This window comes from Pinus tabuliformis, chromosome 9, assembly GCF_031772625.1.
Source record: "Pinus tabuliformis cultivar Carrire ecotype Pingquan chromosome 9, CPIR1, whole genome shotgun sequence".
In the NCBI taxonomy this organism is placed as follows: Eukaryota; Viridiplantae; Streptophyta; class Pinopsida; order Pinales; family Pinaceae; genus Pinus; species Pinus tabuliformis.
The window spans coordinates 982,548,302-982,565,312 of record NC_142307.1 but is presented as its reverse complement, the minus strand read 5'-3'; the positions used below and the strand labels follow the sequence as shown (position 1 = coordinate 982,565,312).

The 17,011-nt window shown below is 37.9% G+C and overlaps 1 non-coding gene across 1 annotated transcript; it reads left to right on the top strand.

Moving 5' to 3' along the window:
- The first annotated feature begins 11,466 nt into the window (after nt 1-11,466).
- On the top strand, nt 11,467-11,559 carry LOC149152023 (small nucleolar RNA Z43). Its single transcript, XR_016263943.1, has one exon. It is a non-coding gene; the product is annotated as a small nucleolar RNA Z43 (small nucleolar RNA).
- Nucleotides 11,560-17,011: the final 5,452 nt, after the last annotated feature.

Here is a 17,011-nt window from a genome sequence, read left to right as displayed (position 1 = left end):
GATGCAATGTAAAAAAAAACAGAATTGGCTTTCGTGGCCAATTGTGTCAAAACTGGCCCAACCATGACGCTATACGTGATTATGTAATTTCTTGATTTATTTGATATAGAAAGTATGGATTTCAGTGGTGTGATAATTTGTATGTAATTCGAGTTGAATGGGATCCATGTTTTTTTTAAATTGAATAAGTTTCTGGAGTATGCAACATGGGTTGATCTCTGTGTCACAGAGATCAAGCGGGAGATGGACGGTCAATGAGTTAAATCGCATTCAACCTGAAGTCTTTAACGCAGATCGCACCGGGTCTTGAAGTCTGCCATCGCATATCGCGTTTGGGTAGAGGAGCATTGGACTTGCCATATGCCGAATTGCTACGAGTCTCTAAATCTGAGATTTGCAATCAGAATGAGCGTTGCAGAGTTTTGTTTCTGCAACTTAACCTCAGATCCTGAACCAGTGGGTTAGTTCCCGTTCCGTCAAAAGAGATTTACTTGCTACATCATGGAAAATTTCTCCCAGACTGTGGGCCCATAACCCATAGGTCCACGAATTGTATAAAGATGTAGCTTTGCTGCATCAAAAGTGGTACCAGAGCATAAAAAGATTCTGCGTAGAGGTGCAAATATGTTGAATATTGGTGAGTTTGTGGTCTTTATATTGTCGTACAGGTAGCGACAGAAGAAGGTGAGAAGATTGCAGCAACCTAGAGCCAGGAGTGCTCAAATGGTTCCAAAGAAGAGAGAACAATAGAGATGTGAAAAGACTGAGCTCAAAGGAGAGAAGCTTGGTGAGGTATCGTGTAGTAGGGAGGACTTGTTACTACAAAAGTTTTGTTGCAGCTCATGGAAAGATCATAAAGGCAATTCCACAGAGAATGTGGGTAGAATTGCTAAGGGATGAAGGAGACATATGACCAGGAGGTCATAAAATTTTTGTACCTCAGGAATCTGATGCAGGAGCATCGACGACCCAAGTGAAAATTGAATATACGAGCTTCTAGACCAAAGAACGGATGGTAGAGAATGTGGTTGGCAGAAATATTTGTTTAATAGAACCCTTAATGCATTGATTAATCCATTATCCACGCTATTTTAATTATAAGCCACCTTACTAAGGGGATATGGTCAATCTGTTATAAAATACCGAAGTTGTATGACTTTAGGAATTTGTTACGAGATCCTAAGAGAAAATAATGGATCTGAAATGATCCATTCGATGTATTGTATCCTTTATAAGTTATAGCCTTCGACATAGTGAGGGAGACGCCAACGCAATGTAAAAAAAAACCAAAATTGGCTTTCGTGGCCAATTGTGTCAAAACTAGCCCAACCATGACGCTATATGTGATTATGTAATTTCCTGATTTATTTGGTATAGAAATGATCCTGATTTAAACAGGAACGCAACAGATTACAGATATAACCATAAATGCAGAGATGAGATAACCATAAATACAAAGATGAGATAACCATAAATAAAGTTATGCAACAGAAATAATACTTCATTTCATTAATGTAAAATACTGAGATATGCTTACAAACAGAAAATGGACATAAACAGCTAGGGCGATGGTAGTTTATCTCTCAGAAGAGATGTGGTGGCTACATGTCTCTGAACTGTGTTACAATGAGGCTCGAAGGTCTATTTATTGTTGAGAAACAATGGAAAACCCTTAACATCCCAAAACCTAACCCTAAAAGATGAAACACCAAATTGTGGGCCCCGTTTAGGTAAATTGGCACATCAATTTCTCAGGGTCATAACTTTGGCACCCGATCTCTGTTTGACGTGCACAATAGCTCGTTAGAAAGATCTATCTAAAAACTATAACTTTGGGAATGGACCCATGTTGCTCTCAGATTTCCCAGAAAACGTTGTTTAGGGCCACAAAACGGCTTTGGAAGTTCAGGACCCGAAAAACTACTAAAAATAGTAAATTGTGCTACAATTACAGAAACTGAAAAATTGAAAGAGACAGTCGTGGTGGTCCAATATAGGTGGGTGGCCACCAACATCCACCTGGATCATTCCTCCCCCCTTAGGAAGCAATGGTCCCCATTGCATCGAGTTTCTCCATGAGATGAGGAAACTGCAGCTGAACTTGGTCCCGGGTGAGCTGTTATGTAATCTATGATGTGTCCAGTAATGGTGGGAAGCATGGTCGATGACAATCCATATTGAACACTTGGTGCAAGCGAAGGAATGGAGGAATGCTATTCTCCAAAGCATTATTTCCCACAGTCTTAGTAATGGTGTAAGGACCATGTCGACGTGGTCGAAGCTTCTGATGGGCTCTTGTAAGGCGTTCTTTCTGCAAATGCAACCGGACTTTGTTGCCCACCTGAAGCTTGTGTGGTAACCCTGTGGGTGAGGAGAAGTTGTTCTGTGTTTTGTCATGACCGTATTCCTTTGTTGTTGCTGCTGCGTGGAAGAACCCTTCGCGGGGCTCATGGATGTGGTGATAATCTTCCCCTTACTTTGGGAGCGAATTAGACAGAAAATAAATTTTCTAGTCTGTGAGATGAGCCTGCTGCCTTTCTTAGCAGCGATCAAAGAGGTGGCAGTAGGTGGGGCTACCTCCGGTATCCTATATAATGAATTATCCAAAGAAATAATGACAACATGAAGCCTTGACTCATACACAGCATGTCGCCTCCATAAGTATAGTTGGCCTAATAGTACATCACAAACATCTAGAGGTGTAACATCACACAATACCTCGTCTGTGAAGGGCTTGATGCTGTAGGGAAGGTGGCACCGCTGGTGAACTTTGAGATCTCGTCCTTCATGAAGCCACCCGATACTGTACGACTGTGGGTGTGGTGTAGTCGGTAGGCCCAACCGCTTCACAACCTCTGCTGAAATGAGGTTCTTTTGGCTGCCACTGTCAACAATGAATTGCAGCGGCGAACCCTTCACCCACATCTGTGAGTGGAAAAGACGTTCCCCCTCCTCTGAATCTTCAGGCTCATTCTTATGGATTTTGGCAGTGGCAACAGTGACGCTGGGCTTCGCATCAATGATCCACTTCCCTTTGCCATTCCCTTTGTTGGGTTCTGACTTAGGGTTGGAACATGCATATGATTCTGAAGCCTTCAACTCGACCACCAGCGACTGCTTGGTCCAACACTCACTTGTGCTATGAGTGGGACTCTTGTGGAACTCACACCACTTTCCTGTGTCCTTCTTCGACTTTGTGGTGTTGTTCTTTTCTTGCGGCTTCGACGGGTTGTATTAGGTCACCCCGCCTTGGCTTTGTCCTTTGGTCTTCGGATTTGCAGATCCAAAGTCTCAATTCTTCTGTTTGAACTTTTGCTTGATTTTGACAGCGTATCGGTTGGTCGTGTCAAGTGAGGAGATGTTCAGGAACTCCATCTCTTCCTGGATGTATATGTGTAGGTAGCCGTGGTATTTGAGTACCAGATGTAGCTCAAAATTTTTGATACCCAACTATGTGCGAAGGGTATGAAAAATGTTTGTGAACTCTGGCACATCTTGGTCCCGTCCCTGCCGCAGCGTGGTCCACTTTATGTATTTGTCCTCATAGCTTTTGATAGGGTAGTACTGCTCCTTGATAGCATCCCAGAATGAATTCCAAGTGGGTGCGGCTGAAAATAGTGAGCCCGTACTTTCATCCTTCTGCTCGCAGTAGGTTTCCCACCAGTGCTTGACGTGGGGGGCTGCTTTGAGAAGAGCGAAAACAATCTTTTCCTGACTCGAAAATTCATGAACAAAAAAATACCCATCTAGCAAATTTAACCATTTATCTACGACATCTGCGTCTATTTGACCCTCAAAGATGGGGATTTCAAAATTAACTTGTACCTTAAATGGTGTGGCGTTTCCAGAGCAGCTGTTGGAAGCCGATGCGTCGCCTCTGGGTAGCCGTTGAAGGATCTGCGCAAAGCTGTCCATCATCGCGTTCCTTTGTCCCTCGAGGGCTTCTTCGAGCAAGATTTTGATAGGATCTCCTACCCCCTTGTCCTTCTTCTCATCTGCCATGCGAGGCGGTCTGGATTTGTGAGGCTAGTCTTGCAAAGGTTCGACCAGTTCAAGCCCTAACTCCTTATATCCCGACCTCGTTGGGGACTTACAAAGAAAAATAGAGAAAAAACAGACCGCTCTGATACCACTGATCCGGTTTTAAACAGGAACGCAACAGATTACAGATATAACCATAAATACAGAGATGAGATAACCATAAATACAGATATGTAGCGGAAATAATACTTCATTTCATTAATGTAAAATACTGAGATATGCTTACAAACAGAAAATGGACATAAAGGCTAGGGTGATGGTAGCTTATCTCTGAGAAGAGATGTGGTGGCTACATGCTTCTGAACTGTGTTACAATGAGGCTCGAAGGCCTATTTATTGTTGAGAAACAATGGAAAACCTTTAACATCCCAAAACCTAACCCTAGAAGATGAAACACCAAATTATGGGCCCTGTTTGGGTAAATTGGTACATCAATTTCCCGGGGTCGTAACTTTGGCACCCGATCTCTGTTTGACGTGCACAATAGCTCGTTAGAAATATCTATCCGAGAACTATAACTTTGGGAAGAGAAACATCAGTCCATGGACCCATGATGCTCCCAGATTTCCAAAAAACCGTCGAAAACGGCTCTGGAAGTTCAGGACACGAAAAAACTGCTAAAAATAGTAAATTGTGCTACAATTATGGAAACTGAAAAACTGAAGGAGACAGTCGTGGGGGTCCAAATGGGATAGGTGGGTGGTCACCAACATCCACCTGGATCAAGAAAGTATGGATTTCAGTGTTGTGATAATTTGTATGTAATTCAAGTTGAATGGGATCTTCTTTTTATTTTTTTTATTTATTTTTTAAATTGAATAACTTTCTGGAGTACGCAACATAGGTTGATCTCTGTTGCGTACTCCAGAAAGTTATTCAATTTAAAAAATAAATAAATAAAATTAAATAAAAAAATAAAAAGAAGATCCCATTCAACTTGAATTACATACAAATTATCACACCACTGAAATCCATACTTTCTTGATCTCTGTGTCACAGAGATCAAGCGGGAGATGGACGGTCAATGAGTTAAATCGCATTCAGCCTGAAGTCTTTAACGCAGATCGCACCGGGTCTTGAAGTCTGCCATCACATATTGCATTTGGGTAGAGGAGCATTGGACTTGCCATATGCCAAATTGCTATGAGTCTCTAAATCTGAGATTTGCAATCAAAATGAGCATTGCGGAGTTTTGTTTCTGCAGCTTAACCTTGGATCCTGAACCAACGGGTCAGTTCCTGTTCCGTCAAAAGAGGTTTACTAGCTGCATCATGGACAATTTCTCCCAAACTGTGGGCCCATAACCCACAGGTCCGCGAATTGTATAAAGATGCAGCTTTGTGGCATCACTACCCACCCAATCAGGCTTGGGTTGACATTGAACTTCTAAGTTTTCTACTATGAAATTTTCAACTCGCCCGAGAGGGCTTGCCACTTGGTCAAACAAGCATTTGATGAAACAATTGTGGAGCTTGACACTCTCAGTGGAGAGTCCTACAAGGACAACACATTAATCATGCAAATATTAAGGGACAATATTATTATCTCGACTTCATATTTACACGAAGAAGGAGCTGAATAGAATAAGATAGAAGAAATTGAGCACTAGTTTTAGAAGGGCAGTGTAATGACTACTTTAAGCATTACAATTGCCATGGCAATTGTATGCTAGAAGGCAATTTATAATTGTTGTGTTTCTTCATTCCTTCGTCTTGTTTGTGAGGCACTCTACATAGGACTAAACAATTATAATTTCTATTGCCAATTTTTTATTTTGATGAAGTGGGTTTAACTTAGGTTGGAACGTTGAAGTACAGTGGTGTTTTTCACTTTACATCCTAAGTTGGAGGTCTTTCGAATTTTTAGTTCTCATGCATGGAATATTAATGCAGGGAATATTAAGCTGATAGGGAGTTTTAATTTGTAAGCCACGAGTTGAATGAATGGGCTCAAATTTTCTACTTGTCTGCTTTTTTATTGAGCAGAAAATGTGGATGTGTCTCTAAATGTAAGAGCTGAATGTATTTGATACTAGACCGTGTGGATGATGCAGATTACCAAAAACCTTGCATTATGAAAGATGCTACCTATAAAATGTGGTTTGGATGTTGGTTTTGCTCGCTGTTTTACTGTGTTAGCGTAATATGATTGAATGAGTACATGTTTTTATGACAAAAAAAAAAGTGTTTATTTTGAATAAACATCTCTTAAATCTACTTTCCCTTTTCTATTTTGGTCTAGATGGAGTTAGAAGAATATTGTCCTTCTTGAAATCTTGTTATTCTGTATCATTTTCCTGCTTCCGCGAGATCGTCCTCAAAACAAATCGAATCATATTTGAAATTTGAGAGATGATGTAGCTTCATTGATATGTTGTTAAGCCAAACTCTCATAGTTTCATCATCGAGGTGAGTATACGAGAACTTCAAACTTTGGTTTATTATGAACAAAATAATTGTAGTATTTTTCCATTTATTTAAGTACACGATAACTAGTTGCTTTTACCTATCAAAATTTCGTTGACTCTATATCCAACTCTTTTTCCAGGCAAGGATTTCTTATTGTTACGTCAATGGGAGGACTATTGGATGCGCAGGTGACTGCAACAGGTAGAAAAGTGTTTATGAGTTTATTCAAAGGTAGTTTATGAATTCTGGGTTATTTTAGGCTATTAAGGGTTGTTCTATTGAGGGCTTCTAACATTGTTATGGTGATTTGTTGGAGAATAATGTCATCAGAAGCAAGGAGGTATTGGAGAATTCCACTGACAAAGAACTTCCAGATTTTAGGAGGCCTACTCAAGGTGCTAAGCTAAAGGCGCTGGCGGCTCAGTATTGGCCCTAGAACTTCAGAACTTCAGTATTAGTGCTTTAGTTGCCTTTCCTCAATAGTGTTTCAAGGGATGTGTAAGACCAACAACCACTTTAGAATTACTTGCAGGAGGGCAACGACAAAACTATTGTCGCCATGGCAATGTCCGAGCTCCAAGTTCTGATAAACTGCAAAACTATGACCATGAATAGCTCAAGGGAATAGAGCAAAGCATTACATGCCATCAAATTACTAGAGACAACGAATGCAAAATACCTCTGCGCCTTCTTTCTCCTTCAGCCTCTTTAGAATCCCTATGGAAAGTGGCAAGTGATAAATATAAAAAGGTGATCAGAATGGTACTGTTGAGTTGGAAGATGGAAGACTAGGCCTGGTGAAGCGAAATGTCTGCAAGTCTAGCCTGGATAATGAAATTGCTGTGCAAGAAAAAAGTGCTTGGCGATGAGCTAAGCATTGAACAAATTTTTTCCAACAAGCAGGTAAAACAAGAGAAGAGTACAATTATTTTCTTCCGCAAAATCAGTAGCCATGGCTTACAATGATCAGAACGGTACTGTTGAGTTGGAAGATGGAAGACCAAGCCTGGTGAAGCGAAATGTCTCCAATTCTAGCCTGGATTATGAAATTGCCATGCAAGAAAATGCATTTGGTGATGAGCTGAGCACTGAACAAATTTTTGCCAACAAGCAGGTAAAACAAGAAAAGAGTACAATTCTTTTCTTTTGCAAAATTTGTAGGCATGGCTTATAGTGATCAAAACAGTACTGTTGAGTTGGACGATGGAAGACCATGCCTGGTGAAGCGAAATGTCTCCAAGTGTAGCCTGGATAATGAAATTGCCATGCAAGAAAATGTGCTTGGTGATGAGATGAACACTGAACAAAAGTTAATAATTGTTTCGAAGGGTTAATTGTAGCAAGGTTTTGAAAAATTACCCTACTAGGAGTCGCGATGGCCATCTTCTAAACAACTGAAAAGATAAATTTTATTTCTATGCAATCTAGAGAAAGATTGAAGTTCCGACAGTAAAACCCTTCAAGGAAAATTTACAATACCTGCAAGCAAAATGACAAGGTTTATAAATTGTTGTGTAAATGACCTTAGAACAAAAAGTAAAACCCTCACAAGACATAAGTTAAATCACACAAAATCTCAGTGAATCTTACAAAAAAAAATGCATAGGTACATTGTCTTTTGAATGTGGAAAGAGCTCCTTGGATGTCGAAGGTTAGACTACGCAGAGCTCTCAAGAAGTGTAGCAAGAACCTCCAACAATCTGGAAGACGACGACCAACGACACCGCCCATCCTCTTGCTGTTGCTCTGACTTGACCCTGAGGAACAACGCCGAGTTGAGGGCTTCAAAGGGCGGATTTTATGCAAGCGGGAGTTGGGAAGCTGGGGCCTGAGAGGCGTGAGGCAGAGGCGGCGACGCTACAGAGGAATCAGGCATAGGCCATGGCTAAATGGCAGGCATGTACGCAAAGCGATCCACTCCACTTGTGCAACGTGTCATATTTATATTGGCCTGAAGGACGAAAATGAAAGCGTTTGATTGGTTGGGGCGAACATTGTTTGCCCGCCCCGGAAACTCTTATTTCATAGATCATAGGAAAGTAAATGCTGCCTGACGTGCAAGGCAGATAGATTTCCCCCTCTCTCTAGGCTGTTATCTCGATTCGCGTGCTGTCATTCAGAGGGCGAAAGCTATCTGCCTTGCATGTCAGGCATCATTTACTTTTCTATGGTCTATAAAATAGGAGTTGCCGCCCGCCCCACCCGGTAAAGAAAAAGCGTATTGACATAAAAATGCATAACTTTAACAATATTTTTAAAATCAATTAATATTAATAAAAAATACTTAAGATAGATAATTAAATTTGACAATCAAAATTTAACATAAGAATAAATTTAGCCGTAGTCTAACTTATAGACCAAATAGCCTTTGTCACCGCTGATACAATTTCAACCAATATTGTGATTTTTTGTTTTCTAAAATACTTTTTTGAATGATAAATGGATTAAGTACTCTGAAAAACCTCTAGGGCACTCTAAACAACTTAAACTCTAGTTTTTAAAAATCTCTGCTGGAATTTTGGTTAAAATTAATCAGAAAAATACCTTGGAAAAAACTATTTCGTCTATAAATTATACCACGCCATAAATTTTTATACAAATTATTTGTGTGGTTAATTAAAATAATGAATATAAAATAAACTATATATTTTAATGATTTAATAAATGCAAATACAAATTTGTTGTATATGAGAAACTCATTAAACACTTTAACAATAATTATAGTAAATAATATATATGAAAAAGTGTAGTTTAACTTATAGACGAAATAGATTTTTTCACATGACAAAACAATTGGAAGAAAGAATGTGATTTTTTGTTATTTAAAATGCATTTTTGAATGCATAAATGGATTCAACACCCGGAAAAATCCATTGAGACATTAGAATTCCGCATATTAAACAACTTAAACTCAAGTTTTTAAAATTAATGTCGGAATTTGATTTAAATTAATCGGAATTTGATTAAAATTAACCATAAAACATGTCATGAAAAATGCCATTTCGTCTATAAGTTAGACTATGCCAATTCAAAGTAGTCTAACCAATAGACGAAATGGTTTTTGAAAATATGGCAATAAAATTTCTAGCAAGATTGTGATTTCGTATTATTTAAAATACACTTTTGAATGTATAAATGGATTTCACACCATGAAAACCCTAAGGCACTTGATCTTTACAAATTAAACAACTTAAACATATTATTTAAAAGAAAAAAACTTTGAAAATAATCATTTAGTCTGTTAATTAGAATACTCAAACTTAATTCATAATCTTGATAAAAAATGTCACAACCTCTAATTATTAATTTATTTTTAAATTATAGCATTTAATTTTTGATTTATTTATTTATAATTTTTGAATTTCACTTATAATTGAGATGGGCATTTTCATATAAGCATAGTTTAACTAATAGGTGGAGCACTAACCAAAAGGGAGGATGCAAACCCAGTCCTAGCGAAACGTTACAATCCCGCACCCCAGAGAGGCTTCTGTATTCTTTTCACTAGGCGGGCAAAACCCAACCTGGACTCTAAATCACAAGCAGAATGGGAGGTGTCAGAGAAATCATCTGCAATTTATAACAATAGCCCTATAGATACAAGCTCGAGCCACCAAGATCCCAATACGACATCATCATTTCTATGAGAGGGGAGAGAGTGACCATTCTTTGCAGTCAGGAGCTCGAGCAGTTGGGTTGTCTAGTCTGAGCCATGATAAATAAATGTCGCACGAAGGGAGAGAGGGCTCGCATGGATACCAGCTTCACATTCCTACAATAAACCTTGAAACTAATGTGAAGACTCCCACACTTAGTTGTAGAATCATCCCAAGAGGCATCACATGAAGGGGATAATGAAGGCCGTGCAACAAGAGAGTGGGGAGGTTTGTGATCATGCCGACGAGCGAAGAAGGACAGAGAGATCTCATGCTTCAGATAGTTGGGGAGTGACAAGCAACGACACGATCAAAAGAAATATTCCATATGTGCCAAGGATAAGGGGGTATATGGGAGGGGCACATGAAGGGGCCAACCATGGGGAAGAGTTAGGCAATAGGGTTCAAGACTAGAGACTCCATTTATTTCCAAAGATCCTTAAGGTAATCTACATGCATTTTTTGCCATCAGGGTTGCCTTTGAATTGAGGTTTTAGAGTATGTGCCAGGCTTGTGAGCTTTCAAAGGAAGGAAGAATGCTTTGAACATGAAAGAGACTTTGGGTTAGGTGATTGTCTCAAAGGAAGAATTTCCTAAATATCTAATAATCAGATAGGAGTCACCCAAAATTGTGATGTTTTTAACTTCCCTCTTCTTGGCTAGAAGGAGTCCCATATACAAGCTATAAATTTTTGCTTGATTATTGGTCTTGATGCCAAGTCCCCATCCCCTCTCGCCACCCCTTACAAATTATTATTATTATCAGTAATATTTTGACTTAATTTCACGTCATAACAATTTATGCAGATGATTGAACAAAGAGACTCATTCTACAACCTAGTGTAATATGTAAGTCCACCATCAAAATTGAAACTTTACTGATATAAACCAAAATAAAACTTTTAAAAAATCTAAAAAATTAAATACCTATACCAAAGATTTAAATAATACTAACTCGCAACAAATTTGAGCGTAATAACCATTTCGGTCTCGCTAGTAGTGATCCCAATCCAAATCATTGAAGAGGATGAATTTGCACGACTTTGTCGTGCATGTGTGAAAGCGGAAATGAAAACAGCCGAGTAATTTAATTGGTTCGATGGCATGGTCAATTTTCACGAACCCTAACCCTAAATGTTTAGGCGGCTTCAGCCTCATAAACCCTAACCCTAAAATGTCTAGCTGCCTCAACACCATAAATTCTCTCGATTAGCCGTCCAATTGAATTCGTTATCAACGGAGAAAAGCAGAAGCAAGGGTAAGATCGTTTTTGGAGGCGGCTTCATCTGATCATAAGTATGAGCTGCTCTAGTTTTCTAGGTTTTTTTTTTCTTCTGAAAGTTATTGAAGATTAGGTGTCTGGACTATGATGATATACATGTAAGGTCTCGTTCGGCGTAATGGCTAACAGCCTTGACGACGATCATATATATCACCACCCATAATCTGAGTCCCTCTCATGTTGCAACACTTCAAAATTCCTGTGTATTCTTGTTATGTGGCTTCGATTCTTTTATGTTATTCTTCTTTATTTTGTTTTGAAGTGTAATTTCTTTAAGCGGTTGCCGGTGTAGATCACTTGCTTTGGCCGATGATAGGAAAAAATTAAGACAAGCATATGTCTGACTTACTTATGAGGAACTTTTGAGATCTGAGGCCTATTGATACAAACAAAGTTCTAGATCTTGGCTTGTGACTTATTATATTTGTCTGTGACGAGTACTTGCGGATGTAAAATCATCTGATTCATGATGATTTAACCGTGTACTGCCTTCCTTCCGAGACAATATTGTATGTTCATCCATGCTACCCTGATATTGTGATTTCAAACATAGCCATGTCCTTCATTTCAGAAAACACTGGACTTTTTGAAATCCTGTTCCATATTTTGCGTGCTTTATATGGAAAAAATAGGTTCTTTCGTGTTTGATATAATATTTGTATTTTAGGGTGCCTATACAATCATTTATTTTTGCGTTTTTTATTTTTTCGGATGCTAGGCTTTCTAGTCCTATTGGAAATCTTGTTTGGAGTTACTGTTTATAATACACGTCAGCATTAATATTGACAGTTTTTTTCGAGGGTTTGTAGATTCTCACTATTCAGGCTTTGAAGTGCGAGCTTCGAGGGATATTTGTATCTGTTTAACGGTAGGTACATACCCGATTAGGATTTGTTTTCGGCTGACTCTAATAGCTGCAATCTACCTGTCTTTAATTTCCATTTTCGAGCCCCATGACTACAGCTTTTATTTTCCATAATTTTGGATTTAGATAACTTGCTAATAGTTCCTATCGAGCAGGCTAGCGTTGATGGGGTTACTGTATTTATGTAATTGGATCTGTGGAATATGACGCTTGAGGTCTTAAAAGTTTCTTTTAATCACCATGGCCTTACCTTAGTTTTACATTCTATTGCATAGTAGTCTCAATCCTCCCTGCAAAGGGTAACAGGTTAGCAATAGTGTTCGTTTTTCTGTGTTACTCGATTTCTAGGTTTAGGGTTTCCGAGGTTTTGAAGTGCCCCAGATTTTGGGTACTATGTATTTTCGGTCTTGTTTTCATCTATTTGATGTTTTGTCAACAGATCAGCCTGGTCGGTTTTCATATGGGTGCTTATGTGTTACCGGACATGTGGATATTAGCTTTTGGGGTTTTTTTCGTTGTTGTAGTATCTCTTTTGTTGTGTCACAGCAAAGCCATAGCTGGCCCACTGAATAATGTTCCACTCAAGTGCTTATTGAAATGTTCTGTGATGTGTGCATGCTTAGGCCAGGGAAATTTCATTTTCCTGTGGTTCTGGAGGTGCTGGTGTAGGTGTTTTTATTCCCGGGGAAAAATCGAACCTTTTTATGGTGTAGGTGAATTCCATAATTATTTTTTACTCTGGTGGTTCTTCGTAAGTGACTTATAGATGGTTCATTCATATTAAAAAGATAATCTTAAAACTAAGATTGAAATATACTTTTCCCTGTAGTGTTTATTGAAGGCAACTCTCCTTTTAAAGAGGAAACAAGGGAGGCTAAAGGGCAGCAGCTAGTACATGCCTTGCCTTGTTTAGCTTTACTTTACCAATGTTAGGTTCAGGTATGTCTCTTACATGGATCTACAGTTCTGAAGCAAAGTCAGGGACAGCATATACATTTAAAAGTAAAGAACAATTAATATAATCAATGTGGATTCTTGAAGAAAATCCCAAAAGAGTATATTAGTGTGACTTATTCCAGCATATTGAGTAGAAGTCAGATCTAGTAGACTTGGTTGTTGTACCTGGCTAGGTTTCTGATACCACTGTAATGTACCTGGTTGGGCTTCCAAATAACTTTCTGATACCACTACCTGGATAGGTTTCCAAATAACCTGGCTAGGTTTCCAAATTATTTGGAGCAAATTACAGTTTTCATCAAGCAAATGTTTCCAAAAATATATACAAATATCTGACAAGTTTTTTTTTTATGAACAGTTGATGTGTAAATTAAGAAGAAAATTACATTTCGAAGGAAATATGCAATTTACCAATGAAATTTAATACAATGAATTTTAATACACAAAATGGCCGAGGCAATTTCTGATCTTCATTAGAGCAATATTAGAGATTAAAGCTTGGGGAAATGACACCTGGGAGGGCTTTCAATCTGAATATGAATACATGCAATTACTACTGGAGTATTCAGCCTTCTCAATAGAGATCAATTGTTGGAGAACAAGTCTCAGTCTAATGATGTTTCCTGAGTTTACCAGTGACGAATCACAACAGAAAACGCACACGGCTTCCCTCCCAAATGCATGCAATATTCTAAACAAATAACTGAAGGATACTTTTCAGATTAGGACATTTAACTACAACCAAATTGGGTATTTGGTCTCTTCCTAATGTAAGTGCTGGAAATGAGTGAGACATTTCAGGGATTCGATCCTTCTCCTATAGACAGAATTTGAAATGAATAATTCGAGCCCTCTGTGATTTGATCAGTTCACTACAGCTTTAAAATTATATCCCAACGGCTATCAAAGTTGGAGCTTCACTATCAATTTTCTCAATAGTTGGTCCTCCTAACTTTTGCTTCCTGATTAGCACTTCCCTGCATTTCTGTTGAACCCTTCTTGAATTCCTTTGATAGCCATATTGATAATAGCAACTTGAGTGTTCTCCATGACCTCCTTTGCACCTTCCTCTCCCATCTTTTTCTATCCATTGTGTCTTCCATCTCGCATTTAAGTCCATGGGGAGAGGCGGCATTGTGCTGCTGTAGGTCTTTTCTCTGGAGTAAAATCCATTAATGGGCATAAAATTTTGTTAAGTTCATTAACAACATTCTCATTGAACTTGTGTTTCTCTACTAGTATACAATCCAACGGCCAATACCGAAGCCATCTAAAGTTTCTTTAAATTCCCAAATCCCAATGTCTCTAACAAAGGAAGAGATGATTTATAACAAATCACGTTATTTGAGTGCGATGATTTATGACAAATCACGTTATTTAAGTACAATGATTTATAACAATTCACGATATTCAAGTAAGAAACGATTTATACCAATCACACTATTTTTGGAAGTATTTAGGGTAGGTTTTTTTAGTCTTATATCTCTAAAATTTAGCAGAAATTTATTGAAATCACAATCTCTTATAATTTATAACAAATTACATTGAAATCACAATCTCTTATAATTTTATAACAGATTGCATGAAATCACAAGCTCTTATAATTTATAATAAAAATTATAAATCATGTTATGATGGATCTTTTCGAGAAGCTCCAAGAAGCTACATAATCAGGGTAAGGTGGTTCTGAAACAGAATCAGAAGTGCCTATTCGAAAACAACAAAATAGAAGAGTAAACTCGTAGCATTCTAAAAGAGTTGTATGATGGACCTCAACTAACACTTTCAAAGAATATCATCCTAATGATTTAACACTATAACCTACAAATACATGCGGTGTATAAGCACACATAAAACACTAAGCCATACTGGCTAAGATAATAGTAACACCCCTAGCAATGACTAGTTATTTATATAAATCAAACCTTGAACATAAGGTCTAGGAAAGAGATAACTGTACCTCATTGTGGTCATAACATTCTGCGCTCTGAGGTTCAAGTAACATATCACCCTTAGCATATCATAGGTCAAAAACTATGCAAGCAAATGCCCACATGTCAATTGGTGTAGAATATTTCGAACCCAAAATAACCTCTGGGGATCGATTATTCTTTGTTTGAATAATCCTATAGGCATTTCCCAAGTCTACAATTTTACATCTCAAATCTATTGATTTTAGGCTCTGAATCTTAGCAGAATAACGAGCATTTGTCATTTTTGTGTTTATATCCTCTGGATCTCCTCTTGCAATTTTCTTCAAGCTGTTGTTGTTCTCATCCATAGTTGCATTTGCATAGTGTTGCACACTTTTTTGCACCTTACAAGCCACAAATCCCTCTATGAACACATAGAAACGCAACTCAAACATCTTTCTAAAAATTAATTTATATTATAAAGTTCTAGATAAAAATCATAGGCAGAATAATTTTGCACAATTAAACAGAATGATGTATACTACATAAATGAGAAATCAAACAGAATGATATATACTGCATAAATGAGAAAAAACAAACAGATGGAGACAATGTATACCTAACTCAGTTTAGTGTCCTCAAACATACCTTGATTTCACGAGCCATTCATTGCAATTAAAAACAATGCAACAAAAGCATTTATATCAATCATTCGAGCCATTCATTGCAATTAAAAACAATGCAACAAAAGCATTTATATCAATCATTCGAGCCATTCATTGCATGGTAGTAAGTAATCACCAATACATAGCTAGCCCGTGATCAGTCATTCAAAATATATTGTATGGTAGTAAGTAATCACCAATACATAGCTAGCCTTTGAATCACTACCTTTGTAGTTCTATTGTTAATCTAATCACCAATACATACTAACCTTTGAAGTTCTGCTGTTGATCTCTGTGATCGGTGTTGGTGGGCAGTGGCCTTGTCTTGGAAGAGTTATGTAATTTTCTTTGAACACATTCAATAATGTAAATTTTAAGCTCGTTGTTAGTTGATTAGGCTTTCTATTAGACTGGTTATAAGTTTTCAGATACTCAAATGATAAGGCAGATTGCATCGAGGAATGAAGTGCCTGCAGCTCCCAAGCCACGGTGAGGAGTGCTTCGAACTAAAAAAACAAGTGAATCCATTAGTATGACTCACATTCCAACTAAAAAAACAAGTGAATCCATTAATATGACTCACATTCCAAGGGTATGATTATAATTACGGTGTTGTCGACTTTGAAATGAACAGATCAGCGGACTTAATATCTATCATCTCATTCTGAAGTTTTGTTACCAGAAGCGGGAGGTATGTGTTACCATGTCTGTGTACAGTCAGACCAGCGATCTGAAAACCTCACAAGGTCGAACCTGTGTCGTCTTAATTTTCAAGTCCACAGCTCCGTTGACCATGCCTCTACTAAAGGGATATACCCAAATCATTGACAGAAAGTCAGGGACACACATAAATCATTCCCAACACTTCTTAACAATTGTTCTCACAACTCTGGAACTTTGTAAAATAGGCTTAGGGACACACATAAATCATTCCCAACTCTACCAAAGGGATATACCCAAATCATTGACAGAAAGTCAGGGATACACAAATCATTCCCAACACTTTTTAACAATTGTTCTCACAACTCTGGAAAATTGTTCTCACAACTCTGGAATTTTGTAAAATAGGCTTAGAAAATGTATGAACCAGAAATATTAAATAAATTAATAGAATATTAAATATATTAATAAAAATATGCCTAGTTTAACTAGGTGGAGGAGTTGCCCGGAAAGTTATAGAAATTCTGGTTATATTTAGAGAAAATCTGGCAAGGATTTTTGTAA